The 15,405-nt window shown below is 36.6% G+C and overlaps 1 protein-coding gene across 1 annotated transcript in view; it reads left to right on the top strand.

Annotated features, from left to right (window-relative positions):
- Positions 1-15,405, top strand: part of Agbl4 (AGBL carboxypeptidase 4) — a 1,043,215-nt gene that overhangs the window by 544,811 nt on the left and 482,999 nt on the right. The window lies entirely within an intron of this gene.

Below are 15,405 nucleotides of genomic sequence, written 5' to 3'. Positions count from 1 at the left end.
TTTTTTGCTCAAGGCTAGTGCTCTACCACTTGAGCCACTGCTCTACATCTGGCTTTTTGGTGTTTGCTTAGAGATTAGAGTCTCATAGATTTTCCTGCCAGGACTGATTTTGAAGGGTGATCCTCAGATCTGAGCCATCTGACTAGTAAGGTTTTCAGACATGACTCACTAATATTAGGCAAATAGAAACATTGTTTAAACATACTTGCTTATCCTTTTATTATAGTATGAATTGTACTGTGGGGTAATGACATGTTCACTTACTCTATTGTGCATGTACCTTCAAATTCTATTTAAAGGCAGGTATTTTGTGTGGTGTGTTTACTGCTATATTATTCAGTGCTTCACAGAGTAAATTACACATGATAAATATGCAATGAATGAAGGAATCTTATTTCTGTCACAGGACTAGTGTGAAAAACTAACAAGATATTAGCAATGAGAGCATATTTTAATATTTCAAGACACTTTCATGATGCATTCTATTGTTCTTATTATCTCAGTGGTCTATGAAGCAAGTCTCTGAGTCCATCCCCGGAGCACTTCACAGGGAAGATGCTGGAAGGAGACTGACATCTATCCCATTCAATTCCCTCTTGGAGGAACTTTGTGTGCTCTTTGTGGGCTCTCTGAAGAGAAGCTGTAATTACTGGTGATAATTAGTTACAACTTAAGGTCTTCTGGGCAATTTGTAGAGGTGTAAATTGTGTCTAATCTCTCCAGGTTTTTAATATCCTTTCTTTTGGTATTTTATCTCTTCCTGAAGGAAAATGTGCTAGGCATGGGGGCACACTCAGAGGGTTAAGGCAATAGAGACACATCTGAGGCCAGCCTGGATTATAAAGTGATGTTCTACGTCAAAACAAACAGATGAATGAATGAATGAATGAATGAATGAATGAACAGAAAAGGTACCTGGATGGACCAAAAACTAAAGGTTGCCTTCACAACTTTATACTTCACAGAGTAAATTTCAAGCACCATTGAAAATGAAACTACAAGCAATTGGACCTGATAGAACAGTGTTTAGGAAGAGGAAACCACTCATTCTTACATTTATTCAACAAATGCTTGAAAATTTTCTCAGTACTAAGCTATCTGCTAAGTGATAAGAATGCAGGGTAATGGGATGTGGGCCCCATGCCATTTAGGTGGTTACAGTCTAGCGGAACAGACAGGAATGAAATATATAATTGAAAAAAAAATGAGCAAAATTGATAATAGCAAGAGATTATTGATGAATAATCCATAACTTATTGTACAGACACTAGTCTAGTTTTGTATGTGTTAAGTCTTTATTATAACTTTGTTGTCAGAATGCTGCATGGAGGATGAAGACAAAGGCTCCTGGTAGCAGGACATAGACACTGCTGTCTTAAAGCTCACTTTTGGCTCCAAATATCCAAAACTGTCAGCAAAATAATACCTGAAGCTAAGGATCTCTCTCTCTCTCTCTCTCTCTCTCTCTCTCTCTTTGCTATCTTCTCTAGCCAGTTAATAAAAATCTGTTGTAGTTTAAGCACGTGAATCTTTTGCCCTCCATATAGATTTACCCAGAAGTTAATCAAGGCATTACTTCCAAACACATTTATAGTGTACCATTTTATCATAAAGCAATATTTTCTATTCATCTCATTATAGCTTTTATGTTGAACATAACTTAGAGGTTATTATCATTGGCAGCTACTCCTATGACCCTTCACATAGTCAAAAACTGATTTTGATCTTTTTTTTCCTTACCTTCTAAAATTGGATTGAGGATGACAACTGTTGTACCTAAATCCAGTTCCTTTACTGAGAAATTCCCTAGGGAAAGATAGTACCAAGCATGCAGGTTCAGTATAAAAAGGTCACTACCCATTATTGACTGAACTTTTCAAGTTTTTTCATGTCTCCTCAGAGCTGCGTAAGAATTTTATTTGAAGTATAAAATAATTTGTGCTTTCTTTTTCTTTACTGTGCAAACACTTAGAGAAATTCATTTTGGGAGATGAGGAGCTTTGGTTTGTGCAGTGTCTTTATCATAGGGAATAAAGAATGATCAGATAAAGCCTACATGGGAGGAGATAAAAAGTCTTTTTGTTTTAAGCTAGTTTCACATATGGGCATGAAAGGCACATTCGTAATCCATTTTGCCAACAAACAGAGACTTGAAGACACTTTGCCAAACCACACAGGGAACTGTAGAGCTTACTCTGTTTTACATGACATGCCTTTTCTTTCTTTATGGATTAGTCATTCCAGGTTAAAGTGATTTAACATTGAGGAATATACTTTGAATGTTTCCAAAGTAAAATCCTTCTTCCTTGTTTGAGTTGTTTGTTTTATATTCCTTTGAGTTTGAAGATAGTATGTAGTTAGCAAGTGAATTAAATAATTGATTATACCATTTTTCCATTAACATAATAACAGCACTTCCATTAATATGAAAATATGAATGTGTCAAAAAGAAGTTTCTTTTGACATTATAATGACTATATTAAAATTTCAAATATAATAATGAAATACTAATTGTTTTAGAGAAACAATTTTTAAAAGGATATATATACATATATATGTATATATATGCTTTGCAAGAATAGGATGTTCGTGAAGAACCAAAATGGAATTTTCAGAAGAGTTGATATAAAAAATGCAATTTTCATTAAAGTAGACTGTAATTGCAAAATAACAATCACTTATAAACCTCTTTTGTTTCAGTCATTGTAGTGAACAAAAAATAATTTAGAGAAAGAAATGAAATCCAAATTCATGATTATTGAAAGCCTTCCATGGGTAAACAGATTACCTTCCCCTTGTTTTTCTTGTTCTTTGCTAACTTCTGTCTTCCATCTTACTTCCAGACTGACTTGTAGGAATCATATTCACAGACTGCCTAGATGTGTGTATTTAAACAATCAATTTAAACAAGGTCAAAGGTGTGGGGGGCAGGGCGGCGGGGGTGGGGGGGGGGTGTGGGGGGGGGGAGAAGGGAATAAAAAAAAGTTGAGGTATTTATTTCTCCATTGTTTTCCCTGTCCCGGAGGGAAGGTCGTGCAGACTGACTAGGTCCTTTTACTAAAAAAGTCATAGTAGCCACAGAGTGGCCTTCTCAACAGAGTTCTTCATTTTCTAGGCCTAGAAACCACTCCCTCCCTTTTCCTGTTCATCCTTCCAAGTACTTATCTAGTTTGTAGTCCCAGAGCTTTCTGATGCTCTTGTTTGAAAAGTCACCTTCACAGCTAAGTAGTAGGTTGACTGTAGGAGGAACCAAAGTGAAAAGAGCAAGATTGAAGATAAGGAAGGTCAAAACAGAGATTGGAAAATGGGTCTACAGAAAAGTTGAGGAGGGCCTCTGACAGAGAGCCTTTAGGAAGTTGTCACATGGCCTAGAGGAATGAAAATTATGCCTTAAAGGGGAACAATAGGCATACATCTACAAAGGTCCATGGAATAACTGGTGGGAGGTAAATGGCAAGGTAAATGAGAATAATTTTAGCATTAATTTCTGATATATCAAAAGAAGTTGCCATAGGATTTACTTTAGGATGTAGAGAAAGGGCACAAGGATGACTGCTAGATTTGGGGCTCAATGGATGACTGGGCGATGTACTGGGAGGAAGAAAATCAACTGGTCTGAAACAGACAGTAGTCTATTTCAGGTTTGAGATGCCTGTAAGAAATCCAAGTGACAATGTGTAGTGGACAAATAAATATGAGTCTGAAACTCAATGGAAGCTTAAATCTCGGAGTTAGCATCCCCTAACCTGATTGAAAAGCCCTAAGATTGGATTAGAGCCTATATAACAGGGGAGAGTGCACATCTGGGCCTTTCAGGAACTAATAGTTTCTGTTTTTCTCCCCTTCTACTCTGTGAGAATCTACTGAGACAGGGATATTTGTATTTTGATGTGTTCTCAGCATATCACAAATACATACAAATAATACAAATACATATTACAGTAGAATTTTCATCAAGAAGAAATATAGCCTGTTTTCACTCATGTGTGGAATCTAGATCTAAGATGATGATGATGATGATGATATGATGATGATGATGATGGCACAAAAATATCTGGTGAGGAAATTGGTGGAAGAAGGGGAGGGTACTGGGAGCATGAAGAGGATCAAAGTACATTAGACGTACATACATACATATATAAATGAAGGTAGCATAATGAAATCCACCTAACACTGAAAAATGGAGGAGGAAAAAAGAAGAGACTATAATAGAATATACTGTACATGCTTATGGAATCATCATAATAAAACCCATTTGTGCTACTAAGTCTTGCTATTTAAAAAATCATAGAAAAAAGAAATAAGTGTAGTCTAGTGGTCATTTTGGGGGAGGGTTGAAATTAGGTACATCAAGATTTTGATTCTTGTTTTGTTGTTGTTGGTCATGGGGTCTGAACTCTGGGCCTGGGCACTGTCCCTGAGCTCTTCTGCTCAACTCTACCAATTGTCAAGGGGAGATTATTTAATCCCATATGAAACCTGTTTTTTCATTATCAAAAGGGAAATCTTAATAATAGTGAGTGGAATATAGCAGTGCTTATTACATAAGAATTCTAATAAATTCTGTTAGTATTAAGATGATAATATTTATATTGATATTAGAAAACTAATATTGCTACTCTCTCCTTCTTCCTCCCCTCCTCTTTCTTCCTTTTGGTCACCTTTGGGGTAAATTATTTTGAAAGCAAAATGATTGTTTTTGTTGCTCTTTACAATATTTCTCATGCTACAGATTGCAAGTCTCATTTTAGAACTAATATCCCTGTTTATTTATTTATATTACTCTTATTTATTTACATAGATTTTTTCATCGTACTTAGTGTTTGAAATTTTTTTAAGAACAAAAACTGACTTTGAAAACTGTTTGTTCAAAGAATGATTTTGAAATTAATGAGTTCATACACCATTATTCATGTGTTTGACCAGATTTCCATTTAATTTCAAATCTGCTTAAACTAGTCAACAGTTTTAGTTTTTAGTTTGATCCAAAAAAATATTCATGCAAATTGCACTTTGGTAAGTAGAATCAGATTTTAAAATGTGATATCGTGAGTAAAATCTAAGACAGAACACATTGTATTGGTGTACTTGATGGGTTAAATCAGATATGTTGATGGGGAATAAGACATAGGGATTAGTAAGATGATGCTAATGGTGGTAAGTACTCAAATATAAATTAGTTTTTTTCTTGATTACAAATTTTGTTCACATTGATTTTGCTACATCTAAAGAAGATGCTGCTAATGAGTTTTATACTAATACTGATCTCATGACAGTATGATTTACTCCCACATCTGTCTGGTTTCTGGAAAATGACAGTAGGATGTTGTTAGAAGGAAATATGATTAGTCAGGTGTGTTGTACAAATATGTGAAGGAAAAAAAGAAAAAGAAGTTAATGCTTATTAAAGCATCCAAGCTGTTATAATCTATTAACATTGAATATACATGGCTATCACCCTTAATGGCATGTTTTATATCTACATATATGAATTGGAATTACTTTCCCTAATTAAATGTATGAAGGCAATATCCCTCTCAGCATGTCACGAGAGGGGTTTTGAAAATTATCTTTCTTGAGAACAAAAGAATCTCTTCATAAATCTTGGTACTTATTAATTCATTTATTCATCTATTCATTCATAGTCAATTTTAAAGCACCCATCATGTGTTATGTACAAATTATGTCAAGACATGCAGAAAAGTCACTGTTCTCAAGTAGCTTCTATCTAAGAAATGAAGACATCCATGTTTGTGTGTGTGTGTGTGTGTGTGTGTGTGTGTGTGTGTGTGTGTGTACACACTGAAGTGATATACATGTTATAAAAAAATCTCTTCAGCAAATGTGGGATCACACCACTGGCTACTTTAAAAATAAGGCAAATGTTTAAGCCTTCCTGCAATTGTCCTATCCAAAGAGAACACTAACTGACCATTAAAAGAATTGGCACTTGTTGACCAAAACAAGAGAGGCACTTGTTAGTTTCAGTGAATGAAAGAAATAAGTATTTCCTGTTGTTGTATAGAATGATAACAATGAGGACACTGTAGGTAGCTTTTAAATATTTAGTCTGTGCCAAGCGACAATTCAGGTATTTGTGTATTTAACATGATAGAGAGATGAATTATATATGGGAGTCTTTTCCCATCATTTGCTCTATGTGTGTTGCCAAACTCCCTATCATTCTCTAGGAAGTACATGCCATGGGAATTATTACAAGGTTCTGCAGACAATTTACTTGTAGGATTTTTATTCCATATGCTGCTTTCTTTTCACTGCAGCTGCCTTTTTATTTATTAAAACACAATCACCTAACAGGGAACTCTTCCAGGCTCCTTTTTCTTAAAGTGGCATTTTAGAGCTCAGGTTGAATCAATTTTTAAATGAATCTATAGTTATTCCAAGATTTTGCGTATTTGAAGCATATAAAAACTCTTGGCTAGCTTATTGGAGTAGCTAACAATTTCTTTGAAATTTTAATTCTAATTAAAAGAAAAAAATGTAAATATATTGTTTATTTAATAAGAAAGTCAAAAGGTCCACAAGTCTATGCCAATTGTTAGAGCATTAGATCAAATACAGTGTATTTCCTCATGAATAATTTTCAACCTAGCCCCATGTTCTCATTTGGTCATCAATCCAGTATCACAGTTTTGTGTGTTTCTCAATTTTCAAAAGAGAATGTCAGATCTATATTATGTTAATTACAAGAATATAGTATTAATATCTTGCTTATACTTGGAATGTCTACTTTGGTATTTTAGCAATTTGAGATGAAATCTCAAATCTTGTGTTACCTTATTGTACATAAAAGTATAGCTGTAAGCTAGGTGCCAGTGGCTCACGCCTGTAATCTGAGCTACTCAGGAGGCTGAGATCTGAGGATTGTGGTTCAAAGCCAGCCTGCACAGGAAAAGTCCATGAGACTCTTATCTCCAATAAACCACTCAGAAAACTGGAAGTGGTGGGTGGAGCACTAGCCATGAGCTGAAGAGCTGAGGGACAGCGCCCAGGCCCAGAGTTCAAGCCCCACAACCGACCAAAAACATAAAAGTTTAGCTGTAAGAAATAACACTAATGGAATCCTACCTACATGGATCCACACAGCACCTCATGAAATTGATTTTATAGAACTGTACTTTGGCATATTGCCTGTGGCTTGCATTGAGGAGTTTTAGTAATATTTTTATGGAAGTCTTTAATCTTATTTTAAAACAAATTCTAATGGTAACAAAACATTCATGAAAACATAAGAAAAATATGTGAGTTTATTGACTACGAAAAATTGTAACTGGCTATTTTTACCATGTGAAACTGGGTTTTTACACTTATTTTATGAACTGTAAACACTACGTAAGATAACGCATAGTTCCCTCCTTGCTTTAGCTAGTGGGACCTTTTGGTATGCATTGGCTGTGCTAACATTACTTCAAAATTTTTCCTACTATGATTTTTCCCCCCATATTTTTCCAACCAAGATTTTCCTACCATGATTTCTTGCCTTCATTTTATTATTCATTTACTTAATTACATTTGCATAATAAATATTTCTGGGTAGGAATTGGAAGGTTTTAGTAAGGTGAAAGATGATGTTAAGGCTTTCATATTTCTTCCTAAAACAAAATTCAAAATTCTGGCTCCATCTCCTTCCTGCTAACATTTTTTTAATCATCCCTTTCTCCCTTTGATGAGCTCTTAATCATCCATCTATCAAATCAAAATTCAAATGCTTCTGGCGGACACACCTCTTCTGCCTGATGCATGCTTTCTTTGTGTCTTTGTCACATGTGCACATACTTCTCTCACAGCACACAGAATACCTTTTAATATGGTTGGGATGATAGTATGTCTTCCAAGACTGAATTTCTTATGTATTATCATCATAATATTTCATTTTTAAAATTTTTCTTTCAGTAGTTCTGGAAAGGGGGCTCAATTCAACATGTCACTCCTTCCCCCTATCCCTACCCCTGTCTGTCCCAACCTCACCAATTCCTTCAAGTTATCTAGCTTCATTTTCTCATATGTACATTGAACACTATGACTGTATTCACCCACCATTCCTCTCTTCATTTGTTCAAAGAAGCTGTTGATCAACTCAGGCTTTGCTGATGCCTGTGACATGAACACTGGTATAGGTGCATTATGAGTGATTTCCAAGTAAATAGAGATATGATTTCTGCCAAAAAACTAAGCCAAAAAGACCAAAGCTTCCACCTCTTCTATTGCCTTCCCTCAAATATGCATTCATAATGCTTGAAATCTGTCTTCAGCAAGCTGGAAACCTTGGGGTAGACTGGGACTCGTTTTTAAGAAATATCACATTCTGTAAAGTCTCAGCACAAAAAGACAGAAACTGTTGCTAAATTTATTCTCCAAGTCATTGCTGCCTCTGGGACTGATGCAAGCCATGCTGTCTAATAAATCCTCTGTTAAGACCTCGCTTCTTCCATTTGCCCTTTGATCCCATCACCTTTGTCTTCACTCCATGGAATTGATTTTTTCCTCCTCTTCTTTTTCACCCACATTACAGTAACCTGTCAGCTTCCAGAACACTTTCACAGTCTACTTTATTATAGCCCAGTTGAAGAAACCTTCTCCTTTTCACATGGATACTGATTTCAATTCCACATTTTGTTGAGGACTCCTCCTAAAACTCTCTCAAAAAGGGTTGGGCTGGTGGTGAGAGCTTTTGATATGAAACTAATGGCTGTTAGACATTCTAGACCCTTCCTTCACTGACTAACACTTATTGAAAGTCCTTATATTGACCAATTCTTTAGTAACTAAGTATGGAAATGTATTCTACTTAGCTGAGGCAGAAGAAAATGTAATTGAATAATATTAGGGACTCAAAGTCAGTGGGAGGTGAAGACCTGGATTTAAAGATGAAAAGAAAGCAAAGAACCCTGGCATCAAGGAGAGGAAGCCATGCTAGTGGTCTTTGAGAAGAACGGTCTGGTCAGGATGGAAAAGAACACCAAACTTTTCTCTGTGCTAAAGATTCAGATTCATGGACTCCATTTCATGATCTTGTGTTGGCATATTTGCTTTCAGAAGGGACAACAAGGCCTTTGCTTGTAGCCCTAGCAAGTTATACCCAATGAGAAAGGAATTGTTTAAATGCAGAAAATAATTTGACTTGGAAGAGGAAATATGTGCCGACGAAGCAAAACTTATCAGAGCCTCCTTTAACAGAATCCTCATTTATATAAAGGGAAGTAGCTTTTAATTGTATCCCACTGGTATGGGTCAGGAGCTTTACCTTTATTTTGTTATTAGATTCCTAAAGCAAACATGCAAGAAAAATAATGTCATTCTTTTGTTGTTGCTGTTGTTGTTGACAGGATTAGGGCTTGAATTCAAGGCCTCGCACTCTCACTTTTTGTTTGTTTGTTTGTTTTGTTTTGTTTTGTTTTGCTCAGGGCTGGCACTCTTACCACTTGTGGCATGGCTCCATTTCTGGCTTTATGCTAGTTTCTTAGAGATAAAAGAGTCTCACAGACTTGTCTGCTTGGGCTGGCGTATCTTGGCCTTTTGAGTAGCTAAGATTACATGTGTGAGCCACCAGAGCTTGGCAAAATTATACACTTGAATGCCTATCCAAACCTGGTTTTGAGGGTTCGAGGCATTGCTCAGTTAATAGAGTGCTAAGCTAATGACCCAAAGCATCAAGTTCCAAATTCAAATACCTGTCTCAGACCTAAAAAAAAAAAAAAAAAAAAAGATACAAGAAGAATACCTGGTTTTCTGCTTGTCCTAGATATATACTAGTTGCTGAAGATAAGGGAAACCATGGGACCAGTGTTTCTTTGGGCCTGGCTTACTTCACTTAATATAATGTTTTCCACGTCTTTCCATTTCCTAACAAATGGGGCGGTGTCATTCTTTCTGATGGAGGCATAGAATTCAATTGCATATGTACCACATTTTCTTGATCCATTCATCTGCTGAGGGACATCTGGGTTCATTCCATATCTTAGCTGTGTGAATAATGCTACAATAAACATAGTTGTGCTGGTAGCTTTAGTATGGCCTTTTTGTATTTGTGATCGTTTGGGTAAATGCCCAAAAGTGGGATTGCTGGGTCAAGGTCAAAAGCTATGTACATATGACCATATAAGACAATGCTAAAGTGGCGCTGTGGTTCAAGCAGTAGAGCACTAGCCTTGAGCGAAGAGCCCAGGGACAGCACCCAAGCCCAGAGTTCAAACCCCGTGACCAACGAAAAAAAAAAAAAAAGATAATGCAAGCAAAATGAACCCCAAGATAGGGACACAGAGGTTTTATCTTTGTTGCTGTTGTTTTTAATGTACTGTGTGATTTGTTTTTCGTTTCTTTTGTATCTTCCCCCACGGTATAACCCCTGTTTTTACTGTATTTGATTCCGGTGCCCTACATCTTCTATATACATTTTTCTAATTTAGGGAGAGGAAGGGAAATAACAAAATGCTGAAATAGGATATAGGTTGACCCATTGTTACAATGAGATGTATAAGACACTATGTTGAAAATGAACTTTACAGCTTCGGGGGTGGAGGGGCTAATGGAGAAGTTAGGGAGGTGGGGAGGGGAGGGATGGTAGGGGAAAAACAAAGGATGGTGTAACAATGCTTGATAGGAAATGTACTCATTACCTTATTCATGTAACCATAACCCCTTTGTACAGTATCTTTACAATAAAATCTATATATTAAATATAACTAAAAAACCTGTTTTTAAAAAATAGATTTGTTTCCTTTAAAAACTATTTTCCCATAAATTGTACCTTCGTGCATATAATTCTTACACATAGGAAGTTCCCTGTCCTAGAGAAACAAGAGCAGCTGGGATGCCCCAATGGCACTTGCTCTTGCCTGTGTCCACAAGAGTCTCTCCCACAAAAAGCCATTCTGCTTATTCACTTTACTCAGCTGTTACTGCAGCAGAAAGGCCTGACAATCCTGTATAATAAACCTCCCACCTACTCTGTGAAGAAGAGTTTTCTTTATGCGTTTATTCTTTGTACTACTTTGCTTTATACAGTTATTTATCTTCAGAATCAAAATCATTGCCTAATAAATATTTATTTGATAAATGAATATTTTGAACAAATAGAGAGAGTAATGCTCAGCTCTGCTTCTAACCCTCAGCATATCTTTGGCTGGGTCACTTGTCTTTCTGTTCTTCAGTTGTAAATAGGAAGTTTGAATAAGATCAGATATAACCCCACTTTTCCTTGTTTCTTGCTATATAAATTCTGTGTACCTGTTTGTTTGATTGTTCACATTGTGTTTTTCTCCATAACCCCATTTTCCTTGTTTCTTGCTATATAAATTCTGTGCACCTATTTGTTTGGTTGTTCACATTGTGTTTTTCTCCCAGCTTTCTTTAGAAGAAGCATTTTTGTAGCTAGAAAATGTTTGAAAACACTGGACTGAATGATACCTAAAGTCCCAAATCTCTATAAAAGCATATGGATGTGTGTCTATAAATGTACATTTATTATAAAGGGCTAATATACTCCTAAATATTTACAAAGAAAGTCTACCAAGGGACAATTATGCATTTCTTATTTTTTTAATTTAATTTAATTTTATTGTAAAGATGATGCCCAGAGGGGTTACAGTTACATAAGTAAGGTAATGAATACAATTCTTGTCAATTGTTACCCGCTTCCTCATTTTTCTCCCACTTTCCCTGACTTCCCCTCACTGCCCTCCACCCCAGCTCAAGTTCATTTCCAACATAGTGTCTTGTGAGTATCACTGTTGCATTGGTTCACCCTTTGTCCTTTGTCTCACCATTTCTTATTTTTAAAAAAAGTTTCTTGCCTTCTATACTTCTAATTCTCAAATTTCAGGAAGCTGGTAGATGACTTGCAAAGTTCATTTACTCATTTCAATTACCAAAAGCTCTTTACAGAGTCCATTTTATTATTTTAATTAACATAATAACCCTGAAAAATGGGAGGTTGTGAAATACATGAATTCAGAGCTTCTAAGATTAATAAGTCTACTGAAGTATGAAAGCTTTTCACATAATTTTTAACTGTGTGAAGATCAGTGGTGTAGAAAGGAAGCTGTGCCATTCACAGGCAGATGATGGGCACTGAGAAATTCATTTAGACTCTGTCTTTCTTGTGATGAAGGCCAAATGGCAGAGCTGAATCCTTTGAATTAGCATTTCAACCCATTATTCCTTGAAGGAAAGGCCTAATAAATGTATCAATGGTGACCCTCAGGAGCCAACGGCCTTTGCACACAGTAAGTCCCTTAGAATATGCTTAAAATCTGTTAATGGTCCTTTAGCTACTTCAGAGTCTTAAGACTCTAAACAGATACATGTTGTATTATCTGTTCTTACATCGACCTTCCTCTTTGCCTTTATCTTTTACTACTCCTTGCCTTTTTTACTCTCTTATTCAATCAATTACAATTAGTTGTTTGATGTTTATGAGGTGTTATGGATTGCCCTTTGGGAATAATAGTATACAAATAAGCCCACCCTAATAAGTAAGAGCATTATTAGGCCATAATTCAGTTTGATGCATGTTATTATGGGGTTGTGTAGGGATCATGGTGCCAGAGATGGAGTGAGGGTTAGGGGGAGGGAAGGACACGACAAATGGAATGAGGTCAAAGATAAGTAACGTTTGCCATATGAAGATTCTATAGGGAGCTTGTTAGTAGATTCCTATGGCCTGAAAATGTAGGATACCTTCTGTGGAGTCATTTCCAACTATGTCTTTGGCTCAGTCTCTTCCTGAAAATGAGTTAGAGACTTTGTCAAGAAAATGAATACTCCTCCTATCTCCAGGATTTAACTAAACTTTTCTTTTTCCATCCTGTGTCAATCTGTGTTTCTAATCCTACTCTCAGTTTGCTGGGATTTTGTAGCTGTCATACTATAGTACCTCTCTGGTATCATTAGGCAAGACTTCCATTCTCAAATAGATACTCTCAGGAATGTCATATCTCAGTTTGTTCCTCCCTCAGTGCTTTACTCTCATTCCATTTCCCATATGCCACAGCCTGTCATTCCTGTACATGCACAGGTCATGAAATTGATCTCAGTTTTCACATGGAGTAATGATTTAACCTTGGCTTCCTCTTTGACTTCTGGGAGACTGACACACTAGAAGATACCTCCAGATTTCCATGTTGCTCTTCATGTAACCATACTGGCCTTTCTTTCCATATAGAGTAGAACTCATTTCTGATCCTTTTCAGCATTGTAAGAGACAATAGTTTCTAAATAACCTGGCTTAAAGCCTAGTATGTACAACATCTTTCCTAATCTGATCTCTCTCCATCTCACTAATTTTTTAAATAAGTTTTTTTATTGTGAAAATGCCATACAGAGGGGTTACAATTACATGAGCAAGGTAATGAGTACATTTCTTATCAAAGATTGTTGCCTCCTCCTTTGTTTCCCCTTACCATCCCTTCCCATCTTCCAGCCCTCCTCTCCCTTGGGGGGCCCCGTCCCCCCACACCTCCCCCGCCATTCCCTACCCCCCCTGCCAAAGTTGTAAAGTTCATTTTTCAACATAACATCTTGTACATCTCATTGTTACAATGGGTCTACCTGTATCCCTACTTAAACAATGTGTTTTTTCCCTTCCCCTCCACAAATTATGCCAACATCAAATACAGTGAAAACAGGGGAGGGTCATACAAAGCAACAAAGAAATATCTTAGAAATATGTTAGAAACAATAGCAAGAAAGAAAAAACCACTTGTGTCCTTATCTTGGGGTTCATTTCGCCTAACATCAACTTATCTGACCTTTTCTTCTTGTCTCAGACATATACTAGTTATTGCAAATACATCTCACTAATTTTGATCACATCTTTATCCACTTAAAACTGTGTTTGTACATCACCTATGCCCACTGTCTCTCCTAACTTTTTCTGCTTGGCAATCTACTTTCTTACTTGCTGACTCGATGTTGGTTTCACCTCATTCTCTTTCATCCAGTTTTCCTGAGTTTGGAAACCTAGTTTTTGGACCAACTCATTTTTCATCTGGCTTTTTGTCTGAGCTCTCTGGCTTTTAGAGAGCTCTCTGGAAATTAGGCCATTTCTTGGCTTCCTTAAAGTCAAGGTCATTGGAATCTTCTCTTATTATCTATGACTTGGGTTTTTGCAGTAGAGTCTCAGTTTAGATCACTCATGGAACATGTAGTTCCTATGCTGGGATTGAAGTATTGGAATCAGGCAAAGGGGTTCAGAGAAACAATAAATCAGAAGAGGTTCTGGATGGACCCATTTCCCTTTGTTTCTTTGTAACTAAACATCCCTCATCTTTAGTTAAAGCTATCCTATAGTGGCTTTCTTGGTGATTGCAGATACACAATCTCTAAGCAATATGTGCTAAGGGTCATTTTGATGAGACCCCAACTGCTATCACCACTGCCTCATCCCCTTTGAAGGAAAGCAGCTAATATATCAGTGTGTAAAGGCTTAAGAATCTCACAGTCACTCCTTACAAAGTAGGATTCAGTGACAGTGAATCCCTGTTTAAGATGTTGGAAAGAGAAGCAGGAAGAATCCAGAGTCAAATTAGGATATTTGTTATAGGTATATGTTGCTATAAAGAAGCACAGGAAGTCTTTGAATGACTCTTCAAAATTTCTCTTAGAGAAACACTAGGTGGAAGCCAACCCATGGACCAGGTCAGAAGCCCTTTTACCACAGTCCACCACAGCCTGGTGCAGCTGGGAACTGTATTTGAACTTCTTATGCCAAACAGGCCACTGATAGTGGCACAGATACACACACACACACACACACACACACACACACACACACACACACACACACACACACCCATATGTATGTGTGTGCGTGTGTGTATGTGTGTATGTACCAGCACATATTCATTCCATTCAGTAAACAAATAACTAAAACTTATCTCTCATGTGTCAGATGCTAGATTATTCACTGGCAAGCAAAAAAATATGGATATTGTTCCTACCCACATAGAAATTGCAAGCTAGTTAGAAATGTAACTATAAATAAGCAAGCACAATACACATGATTATAAATTAACTAAATGCTTTGAGAAAAAAAGACCTAGTTGTTTCAAAGGGGAATTAGAGGAGAGTCTAATTTAGGTGATGCAAGGGACAGTAACACTTGAGCTAAAACAGACAACAATGAGTCCAGTGAGGTAAGGGATGTGTTTGTGCAGAATGGATAGATTAAAGGAAAATAATTCAAGGATGCTGAGATAAACTATGAATTAGTGCATCTGAGGAAGTGAAAAATTATGTTAAAGAGATCAGATTTCATTCCAGCATAATTGGAAATTGTCAAAGAGTTTTAAGTCAGGAAATGAGAGGATACAATTCAAAGCTGAATTATGGGAGAGGGCAAAGGAATGGAGAGGGAGAAAACAAACTTGGCTGGGCAGGGGACTT

This window comes from Dipodomys spectabilis, unplaced genomic scaffold (genome assembly GCF_019054845.1).
Source record: "Dipodomys spectabilis isolate Male_0828 unplaced genomic scaffold, ASM1905484v1 ptg000002l, whole genome shotgun sequence".
In the NCBI taxonomy this organism is placed as follows: domain Eukaryota; kingdom Metazoa; phylum Chordata; class Mammalia; order Rodentia; family Heteromyidae; genus Dipodomys; species Dipodomys spectabilis.
This window is presented reverse-complemented; position numbering and strand designations above follow the sequence as displayed.